Here is a 20,214-nt window from a genome sequence, read left to right as displayed (position 1 = left end):
TCTACCTTGCAGGACCATTGTGAGAATAAAATGAGGTAACATGTGGGAAATCATTTTCAAACCTGAGCTATAGCTGGTCTTTCTCCTTGTCACCCTCCCCTCCTCTCCTCTTCCCTTCCTTTCCCTTGTCTTTTGTAAAGATGCGATTTTGCTATGTTGCCCAGGCTGGTCTTGAAGTCCTGAGCTCCAGAGACCTGCCTGCCTTGGCCTACCAAAGTGCTGGGATTAGAGGCATGAGCCACCATGCCTGGCACATTCATGATTTTTTTTTTTAATTTAGAGACAGGGTATTGCTACGTTGCCCAGCTGGTCTTGAACTCCTGGGCTCAAGCAATCCTCCTGCCTCAGCCTCCCAAGTATCTGGGACTACAGATACACACCATTGCATTCAGCTCCCATTCATGATTTTTAAAATAATCTCTTATCAAGCCAGGAAGGGCAGTTCAAAGGGAAGGGAAGTTCCTCGAAATTATAAAGGACATCTGCAAGAAAATCTAGAGCTAATATCATACTTAACAATGAAAGACTGGTTTCCTCCCAAGGTCAGAAACAAGACAAGGATGTCAATTTTCACCACTCCTACTCAACATTGTCTTGGAAGTCCTAGCCGGTGCAATAAGGTAAGAAAAAGAAATTTAAGACATACAGTTTGGAAAGAAAGAGATAAAGGTATCCCATTCACCAACAATGTAATTGTCCATGTATAAAATTTTCAGAAACTTTTTTTAAAAATAAAAAATGTTTATAATTAATAAGTGAACTTAGCAGGATCGCACTATACAAGCTCAACACAAGAAAATCATATTTCTTTTTCTGTAAGCCTCAGTTTTCTCATCTGTAAATTAGGGAAAATAATAAAATTTGCCCTAAAACTTAATTTTAAGGGCTAAACAGTTAATGTATGCAAACCATTTAGCATAGTACCTTGCATATTGTAAGTGCTTGATAAAAGCTGTCACTTCACTATTATTAAATATAGGAAAGCAGATAAGAATCCATGCAAAGTTGATGTGAAAAAGAACTACGAATTTTGTGAGCTAAAATTTCAACATGAAGTCAATAGATCTAGCTAGCAAAAATAACTAAGGCAATCTTAGGACTGCATTCTGAGATCTCCAGAATAAGGACATATTAAGCACACATATGAGACCCCCAACTTGAGTTCTGTATTCAGTTTTGGATGCCATACCTTAACAGGTACACTGAGAAAACCAGTGGCCTCCTTCAGGAATATGAGCAGGAGGATAAAGGTTTAGGAAACTATGCATGACCACAGCAAATAAGGCTGAATGGAGATGGCTTATCTCCACTGGCTTCACAGTTGGCTTGACAGTTACATGACAGTAGTTTCATAAATATGCAAAGATCTGTCATATGGTATGAAGGTAGACATTTTCCAGAAGACAATTCTGTGATCAGAAGGTAGCAAGTATACACTTATTTAAATCAAATATTATAAATAACAATGAAAGATCCTCCCAAATTGGGATGGTTACCTTGTGGTGTGAACAGAAAGATGATCCCCATATTTATAAATAAGGAAAATTAAGGCTAAAATTAAGGAACTTGACCAAGAGCTCAAGGCTAGCAAAATAGAACCATGATTTAAATCTCGGTCTTTTGCCTCTGTATCCAAGGATTGTTATGGTCTTCGGCAAGTCAAAGAGAGGAGCTAGGACTGGAGTCCACAATTTTTGGCTCAGCTATTTAGTCAGGTGGCCTGGGCCTCATAAGTGAGAAAGGTGGAAGCCAAAATGCAACTGCTTTGAAGCAACTTTCTAACCATGCTGGAGTTAGTCCACAGAGCTGAGTTTAAATGCAGAAAGGTGCAGAATTTAACCATCCAGTTAGTTAGAGCTATCCACCAAATGAATGTGGGGTAGGGTGATGGGGTGTGAGCAGATGCTATTGATGTTTTTTGCCGAGTGTTTGAAAACCCACTATGAATATTGATGCCAAGAGCTTGTTGCTGGCTTTTAAAAACAAACAGAAGATGGAACAGCCATTTTTTTTCTCAATACAAGATACTGTTAGCCAAATACAGAATTTCAGTTTAGTTAAGAAACACAGGTCCATCATACATTTACTCCTATTGTTAAAATGTGGTTATTGATGCTTTGGAGAGCAAACTCTCCTGAAAGTGTTATACTAACCTCGGCATACAGAGTCCCAGGCGGCCAGACCATATGTGTGATGATGCCTTGTCCTGACAGCTGAATCAGCCAATGAATGAATTTTTAAATAATTATTCAATCTCTTCCAACAGAAGCTCATTAGCTGCTACCATTGTCACCCTCTATCTTGCCAATGAATTGAGTTTTCAGTTCAGTAAAAGCTTAGAATTTTCCTACTCATGCAGGCAGATTAAAGCTCTCAACTAACTCAGGTGTAACTTATTTAATTCACCATCCAACTAATTACTGCAGATGCAGATAAACCAGGCTAACGGGAAAAAATCCACCTTCTAAAACAAAACAAAGAGCAAGTAAGCATGTTTCTGAATACTCAGCGAAGGCTGTGTCAGATGGCAGACATTTTTTAAAAACAAACAAAAATATGCTCCAATGACTTTGAAAATCAATGAATTCTAAGGCAGAAAAATATAGCATGGTCTTTGTGCACATTTAGGATCTACTTGGTTCAACTTTGAATGTCATTTAACAACAGAAGTAGAATCAACTGTCTTAGTCAAGTGAAATTTGAATTCTCACACAATTTCATTTTAAACCAAGTATTTTTTTAATACCAGTGAATAAACTATGTAGACTAGAATCAAGGAAAATTTTTTAACGTGCACTCTCTGCCGTTCAGAGAAGTTAACTTTGAAATACAAACTTAATTGCATGTCTTTTACTCTAAATAACATTAATTAGATGTATTTTATTACAGTAAAAATGTACATTCTGAAGGGAAATAACTTAAAAAAATCAGACTTGGTTTTGACAGGTCATTTTCTCAAAACATGCATTCAGGAAATAAGTTATCTGAGCATATGCTCTGAAAACAATAGAGAACCAATCTTAAGTGTCCTGTTAAAATAATTCATTTCTTCATTTACAAAAGTTATGAGCTGAATAAAAGTTTTCTAACTTAGCTGAGAATGGTATTCTTGCCTATGCAAGAATATCTCCATACAATATTATTCCATTTCATTAGTAACTACTACACAGTAACATTACATTCATGATACTCCTAGTAATCCATCACTGTGAAACCATTTTGGAAATATTTCATAGCTTTATTGTGCAATAGCTACAACACATTTTAAGAAGTGCAGCCAAGGATCACATGCATAGGCAAGAGAGAAAAGTACTCGCTCCACCATTCACTCTGTGTAACCTCAGGGAATCCCTAACTTTCTAAGAATCCTTTTCTTCATCTGAAAAGTAGAATATCACTGCCCTTTTGTAACCTGTAGCACAACTGAACAGAAATAAGCCTTGATTACCCAAAATTCCATTAAGGGTGTTGGAAGACTAGCCATCAAAATCTTGACTCATCAGATTACAGATGCTCATTCATTCTGGATTTCTATGTACTGTATAGCAAAGCAAAAGGAGATGCTTGAAATAAGTATTTTGTGATAGCCTCAAAATGCTGAACCAGATGTCAGTCCTTCAACTCTCTCTCTCTCTCTGATTCTATCTGTCTTTTCTTGTGCAGGTAAGGTCAGTAGGCTCCCCAGTTAAGAGCCAGTGAAAGAGGTGTTTGTTTGTTTGTTTTTTTAATTCTGTTTGGTTTAAATTTGCTTCCAGCTTAGAGGAAGAAACCACCAACAATCCATTGTCCTGGAACATGGATGCAATGACCTTTCCTGATTTAAAATTTAAAATTTTTAATTTTTAATTTCCTCAGCAACCACAGCTGATATTTTCCAAAATGTATTCTCAAGAGTTAAATCCCAAAGGCAGAACTGAGGGGGGTGGGGGAGAGAGAGAGAGAAAGAGAGAGAGAGAGAGAAACAGGCAAGGGGCTCAATGATTAAATGTTTGGAAAACTTTACATTTTTAAAACTTTTTAATGCCCCTTATGGAAATTCTTGGATCTTCTTAGTTTAAAGGAACAAATATTTGCAGAAAATAAATCTGTTTAAATTTGTTTAACCTAGTATTTCCCAAACATATTTGACTCTGTCCTCATGGTAGCGATTTAGAAATTCCACTTTAGAGGAAAGCAAAGCGAGATGGCAGACTAGAAACCTCAATCAATCATTCCTCCCATAAGAACACTAAGTTAAAACTGTCTACACAGAAAAAAGCACCTTCACAAGAATCAAAAATCAGGTGAGCACTGGCAATACCTGGTTTTAACTTCATATTGCTGAAAGAGCCACTAAAGAGATAGAAAACACAGTCCTGATCGCCAGTGCCATCCCTTCCCAAACCTGGCAGCAGCGGAGTAGAGGGGAGAGTTTCTCTGGGTGCTCGGGGAGAGAGAACACGGAAATTGTGAGGCATTGAACTCAGTGCTGTCCTGTTAGAGCAGAAAGGAAAACTGGACCAAACCCAGCTGACACTCACCCGCAGACAAAGCATTTAAATCAACTCTAGCCAAAAGTAAGTGCCATCCCAGCGGTCTGAACTTGAGTGCCTGCAAACTTCGCCACAGAAGGCTGCAACACTCTGTGTCTCCAAGTAAATGTGAAAGGCAGTCTAGGCCATAAAGACTGCAACTCTTAGGTGAGTCCTAGTGCTGAACTAGGCCCAGAGGAAGTGGACTGAGGGGATACATGATACATGGAGATACCAGCTGGGGCAGCCAAGAGATGCTGGTATCACCCCTCCCCTAATCCCAGGCTGTACAACCCTAGGCTCCAAAAGAGACCTCTTCCTTCCACTTGAGGAGAGGAGAGGGGAGATTATGGAGAACTTTATCTTCCATCTGAGATACCAGCTCAGCCACAGCAGGACAGGGCACCAGTCAGAGTCTAAGGCCCCTGTTCCAGGCCCCAGCTCCCAGATGACATTTCTAAACAAACTCTGGGCCAGGAGAGAACCCATTGCCTTGCAGGAAAGGACCCAGTCCTGGCAGCATTCATCACCTGCTAACTGAAGACCCGTTGGGCCCTGAATAGCCAGCAGCAATACCCAAGACTACATTGAGGGCCTTGGGTGAGCCTCTGAGACTTGCTGGCTTCAGCTCTATACCAACTGTGTTGGCTGAGGGATAAAACTTCTACTGCTTGAGAAAAGCAGAGGGAAAAGTAAATGGGGCTTTGTCTTGTTCCTTAGGTAACAGCAGCCGCAGTGGAGGAGAGCACCAAGTGGGCTCTTAGGGTCCTCAATTCCAGGACATGGCTCTTGGATGGCATTTCTTAACCTCCCCTGGGCCAGAGGGGAGTCTACTGCCCTAAAGGGTGAGTACTGGGCCAGGCAGCATTCATGACAAGCTGACTCAAGAGACCCTGGGCCTTAAGGGAACATCAGCAGTAGTCTGGCATTACTCCTCAGGGCCTGGGGTGGCAATAGCTACAAGGTGAGGCTCCTCTGCCTATGAAAAGGGGAGGGATGAATGGGAAGGAATGCTTCTTGTGGTTTTAGTGCCAGCTCAGCTGCAATACAATAGAATACCAGGTGAACCTCTATGGATTTTAGCTCTTGTCCCTGACTCCCAGAAGACACTTCCAGACTCACCCAGGGACTTGGGGTCCTTGCCACCATGAAAGGAAGGACACAGTCCTTGTTGATTTTGCACCTGCTGATTGTAGGGCCCCAGAGTCTTAAGTGAACATAGGCAGTAGTCACGGAGTGGCTACAGTAGGCCTTGGGTGAGACCCAGTGCTGCACTGGCTTCAGGTCTGACCCAGTGTAGTCATAGTAGTGGTGGTCCCAGGGGCATTTGTGTCACTTCAGCTCCACCTTTAGCTGGCTCGGAACAGAAAGAGAGACTCTGTATGTTTGGGAGAAAGCGAGGGAAGAGAATAAGAGTCTCTGCTTGGTAATCCAAAGAATTATCCCAGATCTGGTCCAAGACCAAGGCAGTACCTCTACAAATCTGCAAAAACCACAGTGTTACTGGGCTTGGGGTGCCCCCTAAAGTGCAGCTTAGACCACAACACACAAGTCATTTCAAATATCTGGAAAGCCTTCACAAGAAAGACATCTATAAATAAGCCCAGACAGTAAAGGCTACAATAAATGCCAAACTCTTCAATGCCCAAACACAAAAGAACATCTTCCAGCATCAAAACCGTTTAGGAAAACATGACCTCATGAAATGCACTAAATACATCACCAGGGAACAATCCTGGGGAAACAGGGATATGTGAAATTTCAGACAGATAATTCAAAACCTGTAATAAGGAAACTCAGTGAAATTCAAGGTAAAACAGAGAAAGAATTCAGAATAATATCAGATAAATTTAACAAAGAGATGGAAATAATTTTAAAGAATCAAGTAGAAATTCTGGAGCTGACAAGCACAATTGGCATAGTAAAGAATGCATCAGAATCCTTTAATAGCAGAATTGATCAAGCAGAAGAAAGAATTAGTGAGCTTGTATACAGGCTACTTTAAAATACACATTCAGAGGAGACCAAAAAAAAAGAATAAAAAACAATGAAGCATACCTACAGGGTCTAGAAAATAGCCTCAAGAGGGCAAATCTACAAGTGATTGGCCTGAAAGAGGAGGTAGATAACAAGATAGGGATAGAATGTTTATTCAAAGGGATAATAATGGAACATTTCTCAAAACTAGAGAAAGATATCAATATCCAAGTACAAGAAGGTTATAGAACACCAAGCAGATTTAACCCAAAGAAGACTACCTCAAGACACTTAATAATCCAGTTCCCAAAGGTCAAGAATAAAGAAAGGATCCTAAAAACAAAAAGACAAGACGACAAGCAAGAAAGGAAGTCTACATCAAAATATGAAGACTCTTAACCATTATGTGCTACGCCATTCCAAAGGATAGGAACCTACCCAAAAAGATTTAAGCAAATAAGGACATGTAGTAGTTCATGTATCTTAAAATTTCAAAAGTAGATTAAGCTTTGTAATATAAATATTATTACCAGGCCTCTTCGTTTTCCTCTGTGTTAGCTTCATTCTCAGTCAAGATCCTTTTCTACGGCAGTCTCTGACCACTCAAACTAACATTCTAGCAGTTCAGTAGTCACGAAGAAAGAGCCCAACTTCCCAAAGTTCTAGCAAAAGTCCCAGACGTGACTTGAATTGAACCAATTTGGATCACCCACCCATTCTTGAATCAGTTTCTGTACTCGGAAAAGATGGAATAAGGAATGGAGGATTGGCCTGGCAAGAAATGGTTCACCAAAGGAATTTTAGAGTAATGTTACCAGACGAAAGTGGGATAGTTACTGGGTAAACAAAACAACCTGGGTATCAACAATATCCATCAAAGAAGTCCTACCTGTGTGTATCTCCTTGGTATATACAGATGCAGACCATTAGACCATTATCTAGTAAGCCTCTCTGCCTCATAACATTCTCCTGCATCTGGGACTGCCAGGGCAGACTACCGCAATAGGTAAAGCACAGGTTTTCCTAGGATTACAGGCCATATGAAAGATAGCCATGCCTCTTATTCCAGGCTAGGAGGTCAGAATTGGATGTGTTTATCAGGACACTCATGATGCTTAGCTGTGATTTTTAAGTAGTCTGAGCCATGTTTCAGGCATGTTCTGTAGAGGTGAGTGATTTCATTGTCAAAAAAAGCAACCTGCTGACATACACACAGACACACATTAACAACGTGTGTCTGCATGTGTGTGTATGTGTTCTTTTGCACCCTTACAATGAATTCCAAACTTCTATCATCCCATGAAACAAAGAGAAAATGGCAAATGTTATTTTCCGGATAATCTGCTGTTCTGCTGAATGCTTTAGAAATACTGAAGTTTAATCTTAATGTAAAATATTCTCTTATCATAAGGTTCCAGTAGTAATGGGGAAGGGTAATGAGGTAATGCTGTGTAGTAAAAGAACATGGACTTTGGAACTAAATAAATCTTCATTTACTCATTCAACAAATATTTCTTGAGCAATTAAGAGGTGCCAGATATTATTCTGTGTGCTACAGATACATCAGCAAACAAAATACCTGCCCTCATGTAGTTTACATTCTCGTGGGACTTGCATTCAAATTTCAGATCATCAACTTGATCATCAACTAACCATATAAATTTGAATTTTTATTATCTGCAAAGAGGATATGATAATCCCTTGCTTTTAGGTGTACAGTAAGAACTACATGGGATGATGCAGAGCACGTCTCTAGCATGTCATCAGGAGAGGGGTCCCCAACCAGATGTTTAGATCTAATTTTGTGTACTTTCTTTTTACTGCAAAAACATTACTTTAGTTCTTTTGTGGATACTCAACCATTTGTACAAGCTAGAATAACAGCTACAAGACTGGCTGCCATTTATAGTATGTTTGCTATGTCCTAGATCAGTGGTCCCCAACATTTTTGGCACCACAAACAAGTTCTATGGAAGACAGTTTTTCCACAGACTAACAGTCTGTGGGCCTCGGTACTGGTACTGGTCCAAGGTAACTGTACTGGTCTGTGAGTCTCCTATTAGTTTTGTGTGGTATCATCTTTTCTCTCTCTCTCTCTCACTCTCGCTCTCTCTCTCTCTCTCTCACACACACACACACACACACACACACACACTCTTTTTCTTTTAGAGTAAACATACTTTTTAAACCTCGAGTTATCTGATTATTTACTCTTGATGTGAACAGCAAGGCAGAATGAAAATAACATGCTATTTACTGTATGGAAAAATCACAGGAGAGCAAAGGGTGGTGGAGTCGAGCAGAGGTCAGAGGACTGTCCTAAAGAGTGAATGTTCCAGAAATGTTGATGGCTGATGAGTATTGCTTCTGCCTCTCATTCGTTTGTCTGACAGCCTTGGACCAGTACCAGTCCTTGGCCTGTTAGGAACCTGGATGCACAGCACTAGGTGAGCAGCAGGCAAGCCAGCATTACTGCCTGAGCTTTGCCTCCTGTCAGATCAGCAGTGGCATTAGATCCTCATAGGAGAGCGAACCCTATTGTGAGCTGCACATGAGAGGGATCTAGGTTGCATGCTCTGCTCCTTGTGAGAATCTAACTAATGCCTGATTATCTGAAGTGCAACAGTTTGATCCTCAAACTATCACCCCAAGCCCACCCTATCTGTGGAACAGTTGTCTTCCACAGAACTTGTCCCTGCTGCCAAAAATGTTGGGGACCACTGATCTAGGACATGGCAAACATGCAATAAATGGCAGCCATTTTTGTAGCTATTAGTCTAGTTTGTACAAATGGTTGCATATCCACAGAAGAATTAATGTTTTCGCAATAAAAAGAGAGTACACAAAATTAGATATAAAAATCATAAATGAATTTTCCCAGTAGAGAAAAAACATTGATAGTCATAATGTTCCCTTACATTATTGAGATAGTAAAAACAGTATGTAGAAACAAACGAATGAGAGGCAGAAGCAATACTCATCAGCCATCAACATTTCTGGAACATTCACTCTTTAGGACAGTCCTCTGACCTCTGCTCGACCCCACCACCCTTTGCTCTCCCGTGATTTTTCCATATAGTAAATAGCATGTTATTTCGGTTCTGCCTTACTGTTCACATCAAGAGTAAATAATCAGAGAACTCATGGTTTAAAAAAAGAATGTTTAAAAGAAAAAATGTGTGAGAGAGAGAGAAAAAAAAATTGATGCTGTAAGAAAACTGTTTCTCATGGCCACATAACCCCAGCAATAGAACACTAATAGTCGTTAAATACTATCCTAATCCTACAAGTGAACAGGTTATTGAAAATTTCAAACTAGCAGCTTTGATTTGAAGATTCACCTCATTGACTATCTAATTCATTCCTAATGACATAATCATTGGTGAACAGTAAACGCAATTCAGAGGGTCAGAACTCTCCTATTAGTCATTAGCTTTTATATCCAGACTGCTATTTTACTACTGAGCCTTGTATTTTACTATTTAAAGGAAGAAAGTATTGCCATTTTTAAGGTGATGATTATTAAAGTGCCGCCACAAACTGTACATGGTTATTATAGCATAAATAGCTATTTGAGACACACACAAAATACATTTAAATCTGTTTCACATACAAGGAAATTTCACAAATAAAACTCAGCCAGAGATAAATTAATTACCTTATTATGTTCCACAAGGAAAACAAGTGTTAGATACCACGCTGCATTGTTTGTGGTAAGCAATCAATATTTTACTGTCGAACCATATTTAACTTTACATGTATATTTAAAGCCCTTTCTACTAGGAATTCTAATACAATACTCTAAGCGTAACTCATAGCCATATTCAGGTGAATTAAAGATTCCCTGAAATACACAACACAAAGGAAGTCGTATTTCATCTGCATCTGTTTCTCTTATTTATTACCTAATCCTTCAGCCCCCAATTCTCCCTACAGTTCTTTATTAATTTAAACAAAATATGTACAATTGGACTTTTCTTAGTAAGGCATAAATCTATAAACTTACCCTATCACAAACCATTAATGAAGACCAAAAAATTGTATATAGTGAATACTTATAACAAAACCAGTTTCTAAAAGGTTATGAGACTAAAGAATTGTTCTTCCTTGTACTAGGCTTCTTTGAAAGGTTTGCTTATAGATTCGAGCAGCTCAAATATTGATCTGTTTCCTGTATTCTGAAGATGGATGGGACAGAACCGTAGTGTTTGGCTTTGCCATAGTTAAGCTGAAAGCCTTTTAAATGTGCCTGAGAAATTGGCAAGTGGCAAGTTCAAGAGCTCTTTAAACTTGGGAAATGTCGTCATACCTACTGTTTTTTTTGTTGTTGTTGTTGTTTTTAATTTAAAATTTGTGATCAATTCCTCTATATTTCAAAATCCAGTCGTGGAGCTAATGCTAAAGAAAGCATAGTGGTGAAATAGAAAACATGCATAATGATGATGCTGGGTCCATATATATATTAATATGATGGGTCCTAGGAAAGGGGAAGAAAGGAAGCCTGCCTTTGGTGTCAACTTGAAGTTACTGGACTTGATTTATCTTATTTTGCAGTTTATAAGATTAAGGAGTAATGTTCATTTTGCCCTTACATTTAATGTTTAAATTTAATAAATGTTTTCATCTTCATGTCTATACGTCTGCTACTTCTTTTTCTCAAAATTTCAAAGTTGAATATTGTCTTAGAGCATATTTCTCAATAAACTCTAAAATTTACACTAATATTGGATATTTCCAAGAGTTGCTCACAAATTCTCAGAGAAAATTAATAAGTCAATATCCCTTACTGTATCCATCCCAACTATCTCATCTGGAGAGACACCAAAGAACCCTCCCCATCTCATCTGGAGAGACACCAAAGAAATTAAAAGCAAGGTTTCTGTCTAATGAGGCTGAGTAGACTTGGTACCCCAATATGAATGTAAACATTTATCCAATCCTATTAGTAAAAATGGACAAGTTATTTGATAGATGAACAGGATAGCTCTAAGCAATGTCATCATATAATATTAATTATCATATTTTATAACCCCCACAGGCAAAGACTGGCCAGCTCTTTTGCTATAAGTTGTGGAAAAGCTGCATTTGTAAAACAAGAATTGATTGTCATAAAAAGGAGCAATGAGAGATAGCGAATTTTGTCAATTAAAAATATAATTGCCATTAAAAAATTAATAGAAAGTATGGGAGGAAGAAGAGTAAATCTCCCAAAACACTGAGGAAAAAAAAATAAAGAAATGGGAAACAAACACAGACTCAGTTGAGGAGATCCAAGAGATATGAGATATGAGAAATACCTAATGTAGATAATGGGTTGGTGGGTGCAGCAAACCACCATGACACGTGTATACCTATGTAACAAACCTGAACATTCTGCACATGTACCCCAGAACTTAAAGTATAATTTTTTAAAAAAAAGAAGAAGAAAATAAAGAAAAGGAAACATTGGAGGCAAATTTCCACAGCTGAAAAATGACAGAAGGCATGAGCTTAAAGGCAACCACAAAGTGCGAACAGGATGACTTTAAGAAGAACTGTCTCTAGTGATAACTTGATGTTTCAGATCACTGAGGACAATACGAAGATCCAAAAATCATCACCTGAAAAAAACAGGTTACCTACATAGGAAGGAGAAGCACAAAGGCATCAGGCTTCTCATCAGCAACATTAGCTGCTAGAAGACAATGAAGTAACCCTTTAAAGTTAGGAGTAGACATTATTTGAACATAGAATTATATTCAGTCCAAAATAATAAGTAAAGGCAAAAAAAATACATTTTTAGACAAAAACCTTACCTCCATGAATCCTTTGTAAAAATATCCTGAGGCTGTAAACAGAAACACAAGGAACAAGAAGACATGGAATCTGAGAAATATTATTTCTAAAGCAAAAATTCAGTGAATACATACCCCAAGTGGAGAAGTATACAACAGGTCTAGAGAACGATTGTTCCAAAGTAGAATGGGAGGCCAGGAGGAGCCAAGAAAAATATCTTCAAGAAGAAAGTATATTCCATTGTAGTCATTTTAAAATAAAGGAGCAGGTTGAGCTTACCAATTAAATTCAAACATATGTTTATTTTCTCATGGTGGAGGGGGGAAAGAACGTCAACTAGAAACTCCAAGAAAAATTAGTAGTAAAAGAAAAAAATGATTCAAATATTAAACAAGCAAAATATGGCATGAATTTGAACAATTAAGCTGGGTAAGGACATTAAAGTGGAAAGATAATATGTGTAGTGGATATTTTCACTGAGTGGATATCCACTGCAGCGGATATTTTCACTGATACTTTTAAGGCTTACTCACTTATCGCCTGGTCGCTGGTAATAGCAGATGCTGACTGCTCACCTCTTTGTTCCTGACTGGGAATTTCTCTCAGCCTCAGCCAGGGAACTGTCTAGCCCAAGGTTTTGTTCCCTGTAGGACTGTCTAAGATCTCAGTTGCAACCACCTTGCACATCAGCTCCTTCCTCTGCTCAATCCTGCCTTCCTTACAATCTCTCCTTCCTCAATTCCTTACAATCTTTTTTTCTCATTTCTTTGTGAGTGACTCTCCCAATAGCACTCCCCAAGCAATTCTCCATCTCAGAGTCTGTTTTCAGGGAACTCAATCTAAGACATATGTGTAAAGTCACAAAGGTGAAAGGGGCATGGGGCATTCAGAAGATTGCACACAATTCTCTATGACTGGGTGCAGAATTCATGTGGAGAACTAGAAAGAGAGAAAATTAAAAGACCTGTTATTTTTGAAGCAAAAATTCAATGAACACATATCCCAGGTGGAGAGCTATACAACAGGACTGGAGAGTAGTTGGTCCAAAATAGAATGGGAGGTCAGGAGGAGCCAAGAAAAATATCTTCAAAAAGAAAATATATTCTTTCCTTTTACCAGCTAGTGAAGGCCAGCGAGTGGTGAAATATAAATAACACACTATGCTACGGAATCTGCATGCAAAGCCTAAGCTGTATGACCCTAATCATCTAACGTCTCTGAACCTCAGTGTCCTTATCTGTAAAATGTCCAAAAAATCCTCAGCTCTTATTAGAAAAGTGAGATAGTGTATATGAATATGCTTTGTGATGAGATTCAAATGTAAATTATTATTAATAGACATCAGCCTATAATGTTTGAGCATGGTTGCAGGCCTGATCAAGTAGGCCAACTGTGAGTCTATTTATAAGAACTAAGATAACTTCATCCTAAGGGTAAAGGGAATTAGATATGCATGACTGTCTGATAACAGTGGCTATTGGAGGAAAGAGTGATTCTGAGTTACGAGTTGTCACCTGGATTTCTTCACCCTACCCTCACTTTCCTGCACCCCCAGTCCCCATGAAATTCACTTGCATTTGTGGTGATGGGGGATGGGGAGAAGGGGAGAGAAAGGAGAAATAATCAGGGAGGAAAGGCTATGGAGGAGAACAGGGCGGGAAGCTCTTGCTCTAGAGCTCTTTAAGACAATTGAGCTTTTTAACACAGTAGAGCTCTTTAAGACAATTGGCACAAATAGCCTGCTTCATGGTATAACCCAAAATTCGGAGAGAAACATTCTGCCTACTTCTGCCGGGAATATGATGTGGCTCTGGCACCCTAAGAACCCAAGGAAGTATGAAGCACCATTGCCACCTAAGAACTCCCACACATCAACAGCAGTGATGCTTAGCAACACAGGTGGAACCCACAAAGAGCAGCTCGGCTGTGTGCCCAGTGAAATGTCAGAGGAGTGGAGGCCTAAGCAGAAGGAGGCCAGAGAAGCAGGGTAAGAAAATGGGGACGATATGTGGTACTCATCAGAAACCATGTGGGACTCCCAACAATAAATGCAGGACCTTTTCCAGAAGTAAAGGTCTTGCAATTATAAATGAGAGGAAAACCAGAGAAATATGTGTTGTTACTGTTAATGTCATGCCATTTCAACTAGGACTTATGTTGCCTAGGGAAGCATAATAATTGCTATTATTATTTACCAGATAATAGCAATCTGTATAAGAAAATGCCTTTCATTTCTTACTTATCATTGACTGGCCTAATCCCTTGCAAAAATAAATGTTTGGCTACTTCATTATATCAGGTTTTCCTAAAATTAGAACATAAAAGATATTGCATTAAGGCCTCATTAATGGTACACCAGGTTCACTATCAAAGGATGACTAGTGAATTAAGAGAAAGTCCAAAGATGCTGAAATGTCCCAGAAGCACTCAAACATTCATGTGTATCATCTATAAATGTATCTAAAAATTCCTCTGGAATTGATAATATTTTCCATCTGCAACATCTCCTTGGGGTGGTAAATGTCATATGCTACTACCCTTTGGGTAAACAGCATATCTCTCCCTGAGCCTGTCTGTCTAAAACTCTAAAGAGGATTATTTATCATCAAGTGTGTCTTTCCACAAGGCATACTGGGTATCCACATTTGCTAATCATTCACAGTATGCCCTGAGCTTGACTAAAACCTGGATCCATTTCTCCTGTTCAGCTGTGGTGAGTTCCAGCTGATGTGGTACTTCATTCTTACTGATGTTGCTGACAACAATGCACATTGACCTCTGTTATTAAAGAAACACAATAAATAAAATTTTGTCATCTAACCACATTCCCTTCAGATTCAGAAAACACATCGAATTATTTCTCTCCTTGTCATTAAAATATTTGTCTGTCCCAAGTAGAACTTCTTCCAATGAAATGTCATCTGTATCATTCTTGGCTAGACATCAGGATTCACTAGAGTTTGCAGTCACTCTGCTCAGAAAGTTCAAATTTAAATATAAATAAATAAATAAGTCATAAATTTAAAGTTTGGAGGGTTGTTTTTGTTTTTAGGGTATAAGAGGAGCTTTCAAATAATTACATAAACCAAAAATGTTTTTATAATAATATTTCCTACATCTTTTCTTTTTTTCTTTCAGCTGAGAAAAGTCCTAATTATTCCCTCCCCTTTAACACATCTTTGCAAAAATATCCGAACTAATTTCATCCAATAAACACAGCTCAACTCATTGTTCTTCTCAGATTTTTTTTTCTCTTGATAAAAATTTTCTTAAATGTGGAACAATATTATTGTCCTCAACTGTAACACGATCTATTTCTCTGGTGTCTTTTAAGCTGTTTATCATTTGCTTCTCGATTTCAGATGGAATTAGTCTTCTAAAAACAGATTATACTCTAAGATGTTTTACAGCTAAAAGCTCCATCAAGACTTTTTCACAACTTGTTAATGGAACAAAAAGCAGCCAGGTAACTGCATTCCAGGTGCTGTAAGAAATGCTTACCACTGCATTCGTTGAAGCCATCAGTGTTGTTTCACAGACATCTAGGACGCCTTTTTGTTTCATAAATCTTTGAAATATTCAGGACCTTTTGTATGAGCCAGAGATATTCTTAAAGTGTTTAGCATCAATAACAATGAAAACTGGCAGGACAACATCTTAAGCAATCTAAAATATTGTATGGGGAGCTCCTGCCTGCCTTTCACAGTAGGGCTACTAAAAATAAATTCATTTCATCATCCCTCAACCAACACACACACACACACACACACACACACACACACACACACACCATGCACTAATTGCCGCCACTTAGGCAATTTATTACTTTTAGGGCTAAATTCTGGCTTTTTCTTTAATAGAGATACTATAACTAGATTTAATGCATAATGAAAATTTTAAATTTCAATTGACTTATACCCAGTGGATCTAAAACATAAATTAATTGAACATATTATGCATTATGTGTGAATTCAACTCAGAATATTTTACAATGGAAGATCCTGCTCAGCAACAGTTTCTTATTGGCAAAATAGATTAAGTTCCTATCAAAAGAAATGAACTTGGCCTTAGTGAGACTCATTTCTCTACTTCAAGTTGCTCAGGCCAAGACTCTTGAAATCATCCATGAGTTCTCTCTTTCTTTCACACCAACAACCCTCATTTAACATAACCAGAATCCATTGTCTCCCTATCTCAACAGGCACCATCTGATCCTAGAGTCTCAAAGCTAGTCTCCTAGCTTTCTCCTTTACCCTTCTATAATCTATCCTACTAAAAACCAGAATGTTCCTTTAAAAACATAAGTCAGGGCTGGGTGCAGTGGCTCACGTCCGTAATCTCAGCACTCTGGGAGGCCGAGGTGGGTGGACTGCCTGAGATCAGGAGTTTGAGACCAGCCTGGTCAATATGGTAAAACCCCATCTCTACTAAAAATACAAAAATTAGCCCAGCTTGGGTGGTGGGCATCTGTAATCCCAGCTACTCAAGAGGCTGAGGTAGGAGAATAGCTTGGACCTGGGAGGCAGAGGTTGCAGTGAGCTGAGATCACCCCACTGCACTCCAGCCTCAGTGACAAAGAGAGACTCTGTTTCAAATAAACAAAAAAAAAGTCATACCATGTCACTCCTCTGCTTCGACTTCTCCAGTGACTTCTACCTCACTTTGAATAAAAAGCCAAAGACCTTACGATGGCCCAGAAAGCCCTTCATGGGCTAGGACCCCATTGCCTTTCTGACCTCATCTTCTACCACCTTTTTCCTCATTTATTCCAATCTGGCCACACTGGCTTCCTTTCTGCTCCTCAAATACTCTATGCTCCCACCTTCTATTCTTTCCTTAAGCTCTTTGCTCTTTAGATACCCTCTGCCTAGAATAAATTTCCATTTGGTTGGCCTTCTCACTTACTTCAGAACTCTGCTCAAGTAGCACCTTATCAGAGAGGTCTGATCACCATATAGAAAAGAACTGATATGCCAGACCCAATTCATGTGCCTCCTCAGATTCATTCTGCCCTACCTGTTCCCAGAATCAGCTATTTGCCCTACCTCCAAGATGGAGTAGCTCCACCAAATGAAACAAAAGCTCTGCAATTCTTGTGATCAAAGCCCTGGTTTTCACCTTCATCTGCTCATCTCTTAGCTCTGCTGGCTGAATCAGCTTTCCCTGCAGAAAGAGTCAGCCCCTCTGAAGCTCCTGAGTTCAGGGTCAAACCAACTTGGTCCATGAAGGTTCTGGCCTCCCCAGTAGCTTCCCAGAAAGACCAGATAACACAAACCTGAAGTGGAACATCATGTTTGGGAAGCTTTGATCAGTGAGAAACAAAAGATGGGAAGAAAGCAACATAAATTGCCTTCCTTTCCTCCCTCAGCAGACAGTTTTAAAGCACAAAGGTCCATATAGCCTCTCTGGAAATGTCCTTAGTGACCAAGCAACCAAGTATTCCTTCTGGGGCTGTGACCAGTTCCAAACTGCGCCGCCTTTTATTTGCTTCTCTGATATATGCTTTACGTTCCCTCTCCCTCTACTTTTGCTGCCCTGGAATTGCATCTCCTAAAATTTTTAGAATGTAAAGCTGATATCCAGAATCTACAAAGAACTAAAACAGATTTACAAGAAAAAACAAACAAGCCCATTCAAAAGTGGGCAAAGGACATGAATAGACACTTTACAAAAGAAGGCATACATGAGGCCAACAAACATGAAAAAATGCTCATCATCACTGGTCATCAGAGAAATGCAAATCAAAACTACATTGAGATACCATCTCACGCCAGTTAGAATGGCGATCATTAAAAAATCTGGAGACAACAGATACTGGAGAGGATGTGGAAAAATAGGAACACTTTTACACTGTTGGTGGGAGTATAAATTAATTCAACCATTGTGGAAGACAGTGTGGCAATTCCTCAAGGACCTAGACATAGAAATTCCATTTGACCCAGCAATCCCATTACTGGGTATATATCCAAAGGATTATAAATCATTCTACTATAAGGACACATGCACACGAATGTTCATTGTAGCACTGTTTACAATAGCAAAGACTTGGAACCAACCCAAATGCCCATCAATGATAGACTGGACAGGGAAAATGTGGCACATATACACCATGGAATATTATGCAGCCATCAAAAACGATGAGTTCGTGTCCTTTATAGGGACATGGTTGAACCTGGAAACCATCATTCTCAGCAAACTGACACAAGAACAGAAAATCAAACACTGCATGTTCTCACTCATAGGTGGGTGTTGAACAATGAGAACACATGGACACAGGGAGGGGAGCATCACATACTGGGGTCTGTGGGGGGAAACAGGGTGGGACTGTGGGGGGTGGGGAGTTGGGGAGAGATAGCATGGGGAGAAATGCCAGATATAGGTGATGGGGAGGAAGGCAGCACATTACACTGCCATGTGTGTACCTATGCAACAATCTTGCATGTTCTTCACATGTACCTCAAAACCCAAAATGCAATTTTAAAAAAAAGAATATAAGATGTATCTCACGCTCTGTATTTGAGGACATCTAAGATATGTTTATACACCACACACACACACACACACACACACACACTTAGGCTATACTCAAAATGTTGATCCTACTTTTATTTCTCTTCTGTTTATCACTTATCTTTGTGTCTATTGCCCCCTGTAGAACGTAAACTCCATGAGGGCAGATACTATTTATTTTGCTCGTTGCTGTTTCCCAGTGCCTAGGACAGAGATTTGCACATAGTGGGCATTTAATAAATATGGGTTTAGGGTCAAGCACGGTGGCTCACACCAGTAATTCCAGCACTTTGAGAAGCAGAAGAGCGGGGATTACTTGAGGCCAGAAGTTTGAGACCAGCCTGAACAACAGAGCCAGAACTCATCTCTACAAATTTGTTTTTAATTAGCTGGGCATAGTGGCATGCACCTGTAGTCTTAGTTATTCAGGAGGCTGAGGTGGGAGGATCACTTGAGCCTAGGAGTTCGAGGTTATAGTGAGCCATGATCGTGCAACCGTATTCCAGTCTTGGTGACAGAGGGAGACCTTGTCTCTAACTCTAAATATGTGTGCATGCATGCATGCGTGTGTTTAGACAATAAATGAGAATTTTGTTTGCAAGTATGGAATTATGTACCATTTTACTTTCAGGAAAACACAGAAAGTGAATGAGTTCAGATTTTTATTCATGACCTACTTTTTGATGTCAATGTTCCCATATGGAATATTTCCTATCTTCTCTCTCTCCTAAATTTCACCAGACTTCATTGATTATCTCTCAACTCAAAGTTCAACTCCTCTTAAAACCCACCTTCCCTAATTAGGCTTACTAGTGACATAAGTATTTCCTTCTGTAACAGTCATTTTTTTTCAATTCCCCTAGATAGGGCACATACATCCTTAAGAGTATACTTTATGCATTTTACCCATTCTCACAGAACTGCATAATATCCTAAAATAGATTCAGAATGTCTTTAGCCCTTTCTCTACCACACGCCACCTCAGAGGTACACACAAGGCTGTTCCCTCCCGCATCCCAACCCCTCCTGCTAATCCTGTCATTAATAGTAACTACTAATTGCTGAGCACATACAATATGCCAGGCAATGTGGTAGGCATTTAATCCTCACAAAAACCCTAGAAGGTATTAAATATCTTAAATCTCATTCATATTAAAGTGCTTGGGTCCTACTATATTCTCCTCTAGTTATTAGGCTGGATGACGCCGACTTAGTCAACAGAAATGAATCACTCTGCCACAACTTCATTCATCAAGGAGCAAGTAATTCCATGGGAAAAGCAGGCCTTCCTCCTTCCTCATGCTCCTCAGTTTACAATCCTGCCCAAATCATTGATCCATGGCTTTGTAACTCTCCTAAAACGGCTTCATGAGAATACAACCTGTCTCTTTATGTAATTTAAAGCTCCTTGAGATCAGACATGTATTTTATTTCTTGTTTG

This window comes from Sapajus apella, unplaced genomic scaffold (assembly GCF_009761245.1).
Source record: "Sapajus apella isolate SASKATOON/1434 unplaced genomic scaffold, GSC_monkey_1.0 scaffold4, whole genome shotgun sequence".
In the NCBI taxonomy this organism is placed as follows: domain Eukaryota; kingdom Metazoa; phylum Chordata; class Mammalia; order Primates; family Cebidae; genus Sapajus; species Sapajus apella.
The sequence above is the reverse complement of the archived record's forward strand: the minus strand, read 5'-3'. Positions refer to the sequence as shown.